Source organism: Callorhinus ursinus, unplaced genomic scaffold (genome assembly GCF_003265705.2).
Source record: "Callorhinus ursinus isolate GAN/ISIS: 27379988/994484 unplaced genomic scaffold, GSC_fseal_2.0 scaffold66, whole genome shotgun sequence".
NCBI classification, from domain to species: domain Eukaryota; kingdom Metazoa; phylum Chordata; class Mammalia; order Carnivora; family Otariidae; genus Callorhinus; species Callorhinus ursinus.
The window spans coordinates 5,476,843-5,481,828 of NW_027397128.1; the positions used below are offsets into that span (position 1 = coordinate 5,476,843).

Below are 4,986 nucleotides of genomic sequence, written 5' to 3' on the forward strand. Positions count from 1 at the left end.
GTCATTGAAAATAGAAGGAGAGATAAAAAGCTTCCAGGACAAACAAAAACTAAAGGAATTTGCAAACACAAAACCAGCCCTACAAGAAATATTGAAAGGGGTCCTCTAAGCAGAGAGCCTAAAAGTAACATAGACCAGAAAGGAACAGAGACAATACACAGTAACAGTCACCTTACAGGCAATACAATGGCAATAAATTCATATCTTTCAATAGTTACCCTGAATGTAAATGGGCTAAATGTCCCAATCAAAAGGCACAGGGTATCAGATTGGATAAAAAAAAACAAGACCCATCGATATGCTGTCTGCAAGAGACTCATTTTAGACCCAAAGACACCCCCAGATTGAAAGTGAAGGGGTGGAAAACCATGTACCATGCCAATGGACACCAAAAGAAAGCTGGGGTGACAATCCTTATATCAGACAAATTAGATTCTAAACTAAAGACTACAAGAGATGAGGAAGGACATTACATCTTACTTAAAGGGTCTACCCAACAAGAAGATCTAACAACTGTAAATATCTCTTCCCCTAACATGGGAACAGCCAATTATATAAGCCAACTAATAACAAAATTAAAGCAACACATCAACAATAATTCAATAATAGTAGGGGACTTTAACACCCTCCCTCACTAAAATGGACAAATCATCGAAGCAAAAGATCAACAAGGAAATAAAGGCTTTAAATGACACACTGGACCAGATAGACTTCACAGATATATTCAGAACATTCCATCCCAAAGCAACAGAATACACATTTCTTCTCTAGTGCCCATGGAACATTCTCCAGAATAGATCACATCCTGGTTCACAAAACAGGTCTCAACCGGTACCAAAAAATTGCGATCATTCCCTGCATATTTTCGGACCATAATGCTTTGAAACTAGAACTCAATCACAAGAGGAAAGTTGGAAAGAATTCAAATACATGGAGGCTAAAGAGCATCCTACTAAAGAATGAATAGGTCAACCAGGAAATTAAAGAAGAATTAAAAAATTCATGGAAACAAATGTAAATGAAAACAAAACTGTTCAAAATCTTTGGGATACAGCAAAGGTGGTCCTAGGAGGAAAGTATATAGCAATACAAGCCTTTCTCAAGAAATAAGAATGGTCTCAAATACACAACTTAACCCTACACCTAAAGGAGCTGGAGAAAGAACAATGAAGCCTAAACCCAGCAGGAGAAGAGAAATAATAAAGATCAGAGCCGAAATCAATGAAATAGAAACCAAAAGAACAGTAGAACAGATCAATGAAACTAGGAGCTGGTTCTTTGAAAGAATTAACAAGATTGATAAACCTCTGGCCAGACTTATCAAAAAGAAAAGAGAATCAACCCAAATAACTAAAATCATGAATGAAAGAGGAGAGATCACAACCAACACCAAAGAAATACAAACAATTATAAGAACATATTATGAGCAACTATATGCCAGCAAATTCGACAATCTGGAAGAAATGGATGCATTCGTAGAGATGTATAAACTACCAAAACTGAACCAGGAAGAAATAAGAAACCTGAACAGACCTATAACCACTAAGGAAATTGAAGCAGTCATCAAAAATCTCCCAACAAACAAGAGCCCAGGGCCAGATGGCTTCCCAGGGGAATTCTACCAAACATTTAAAGAAGAATTAATATCTATTCTTCTGAAACCGTTCCAAAAAATAGAAATGAAAGGAAAACTTCCAAACTCTTTTTATGAGGCCATCATTATCTTCATCCCAAAACCAAAGACCCCATCAAAAAGGAGAATTACAGACCAATATCCTTGATGAACATGGATACAAAAATTCTCACCAAAATACTAGCCAATAGGATCCAACAGTACATTAAAAGGATTGTTCACCATGACCAAGTGGGATTTATCCCTGGACTGCAAGTTTGGTTCAACGTGTGCAAATCAATGTGATACAATATATTAATAAAAGAAAGAACAAGAACCCTATGATCCTCTCAATAGATGCAGAAAAAGCATTTGACAAAATACAGCATCCTTTCTTGATCAAAACTCTACAGAGTATAGGGATAGAGGGTACATACCTCAATATCATGAAAGCCATCTATGAAAAACCCACAGCCAATATCATTCTCAATGGGGAAAAACTGAGAGCTTTCCCCCTAAGGTCAGGAACACGGCAGGGATGTCCACTATCACCACTGCTATTCAACATAGTATTAGCCGTCCTAGCCACAGCAATCAGACAACAAAAAGAAATGAAAGTCATACAAATCGGCAAAGAAGAAGTGAAACTCTCAGTCTTTGCAGATGATAGGATACTTTATATGGAAAACCCAAAAGACTCCATCCCAAAACTGCTAGAACTCATACAGGAATTCAGTAAAGTGGCAGGATATAAAATCAATGCACAGAAATCAGTGGCATTCCTATACACCAACAACAAGACAGAAGAAAGAGAAATTAAGGAGTCGGTCCCACTTACAATTGCACCCAAAACCATAAGATACCTAGGAATAAATCTAACCTAAGAGGCAAAGAATCTGTACTCAGAAAACTATAGAATACCCATGAAAGAAATTGAGGAAGACACAAAGAAATGGAAAAACGTTCTATCTCTGTAACATCTCAATTTTTCTGTAAATTAAAACTTTTCTAAAAAAGTCTATTTTAAAATATTTGATAAACCAAAAGGTGACAAAGTCCATCTTATGGTTCTCATTTGTATTTCTTTGAATAAAAGTAATGTTGAACAGCTTTCCATGGGTTTATTGTCCATGTGTATTTTTCTGTCATGATTGTCCTGTTCATGTCCTTTGCCCTTTTTTTACTTGAGTATTTATCTTTTTGTTAATAGAATATTAGATAAAGGAAATTAACCTTTGTCTGTCATATGTGCTCTTTTCCTATTTGTCATTTGCCTTTCAATTTTATGACATTTTCTGGTGTATTGAAAATATTGAAAATGAAATATTTCAGTTTTATGTAGTCATACCTGTCAATTTTCCCTTTATAGTTCGTGCATTTCATATCATGCTTTAAGAGTCCTCTGCTACCCTATTATAAAAATTTTCACTTGTATTTCCTTCTGTTGGTTTTATGGTTTCATTTTTTTCACATTTTATATTCTTATATCAAAAAGTTTGTATGGTATAAAGAGTAGAGCATTTATTTTCTGAATTATTAGCTGGTTATCTGAATAAGCTTATTATTTCTTTTCCCTAGTAAATTGCAATTACACTTTTATAATAAATTCCATATTTGGCTTCATTTCTGGGTTTTCCATTTTGATTTGACTGGTCAATTTCTATTCCTAAAATAATGCCATAGTATTTTCATTATTGTAGCTTTGTAATAAATTTTTATATTTGATAAGGCAAATCCTCTTTTTTTTTGTTTTACTCCAGAATTTCCTTGGTATTCCTTAGTATTTATCCATCCATGTAAACTGAAGAATTCCAAAAAATAAAAACAACCCCCAAACTCTTGGAATTTTCACTGGAAATGTCTTTAATTTCTAGGGTAATTAATAGCTTTTACAAAATTGAGTCTATGTAACTATAAGACATGTTTCTATATTTAGCAGTCTTCATTTATCTTCTTCAGTAGAATTTTATACTTTCTTCCTGAGTCTTGTGCTTTTTGTTAAATTTATATTCCTAGGTATTCTATGCTTGCTATTGTTATTGGCAATTGAATATTTTTTCACCATTATATTTTCTAATTTTTTTATTGATATATATGAAGCTATTGAGGCAAGAATAAATACATGAGTTTGCACAAATATGTATATATGCATTAACACACACACACACACTTTATTGAAACAGAGACAAGAGGGAGAGAAGCAGACTCCCCGCTGAGTGGAGAACCAAGAACCCAACTCCAGGCTCCATCCCACGAGCCTGAGATCAGGACTGGAGCTGAAATCAAGAGTCTGATGCCCGACTGACTGAGCCACCCAGGTGCCACTGAACAAAGTACTTAAAACAGTGACTTGGAATAATAAATAATAAATACAACAAATAATAAATACTACCTATTACTAAAATTACCTTGAGCATCCTCTTTCTTAGTCCTCTACCATTTGTACATATAATATCATTGTTTTTCTTTTTTCCTTTTTTCTTTAGTTTGTCATATGTAAGGTTTTATATACAACTAGTGTGCACGGTAACAGTTTACACTGAGTCAATTTATCTAAAATGTTACCTGGTTATATAGCACATTACTGCCCATATGAAAGTGGAAAACAAATGGATTGATGATAACTTTTGGCCCTTTTGTATTCTAAAAGTGTTAATAAACCTACCCTTTTAAACCAAATCTGAAAAAAGTTTCCAGAGCATGGAGTTTAGATTTTACTTATAATTTCACCATTTTATTACTACAAACACAATATTGAGTAAAAAAGAGGTGGGGATAAAATGTATTTAATAAAATGTTCAATGTAAAAAGAGGACTAATGTAATTAAGTGGTCCATTTCCCCATTTTTACATTCTAAGCCATCATCCCATTAATACAAATCATTAAAAAATGTTAATCATATAACATAGTTTCTAAATAATGGCATTCTAAAACACCTAAGGCAAAAAGAGAAATTCAGTGGGTGCCAGAAGTATGATATCTTCTGAGGCAGCCAGACAACCAGAACCAGTAGCAGGGAGTTGGGGTGATGGGGTTGAGGGAGAGGAAGAAATGCCATCTCTCAGAAACCAGAGTTGTGGAGGCAATGTTACAGGTCCACCCTGGTAAATTATATGACCAGAAAGCTTTGAGGCCTTGTTATTTTGGTTGTAGCTAATGGCAACAATCCATCATAGGCATTAGGCTGAAATGTATATACAATCTTGCTTGGCAGAGGTCAAGGGGTCACCTCAGAGGGCTTCAAATTCTTGTTCCATTAGAACAAGTTATCTTTTGCCCTCAACAGATACATTTCCCCCCTTCCTTCCCAACAGATATTTGTTGAGCACTTACTATATGTCAGCCACTATACCAAACACTGGGGATAAAGACA

At 34.7% G+C, this 4,986-nt stretch overlaps 1 long non-coding RNA gene across 4 annotated transcripts in view; it reads left to right on the forward strand.

Moving 5' to 3' along the window:
- LOC112814262 (uncharacterized) overlaps positions 1-4,019 on the forward strand; it is a 95,284-nt gene extending 91,265 nt beyond the window's left edge. For all 4 annotated transcript variants that reach the window (XR_012376130.1, XR_012376129.1, XR_012376131.1 and 1 more), the window contains one exon: positions 3,796-4,019. This is a non-coding gene — a long non-coding RNA (uncharacterized lncRNA). The remainder of the gene's footprint in view (positions 1-3,795) is intronic.
- The last annotated feature ends 967 nt before the right edge of the window (positions 4,020-4,986 follow it).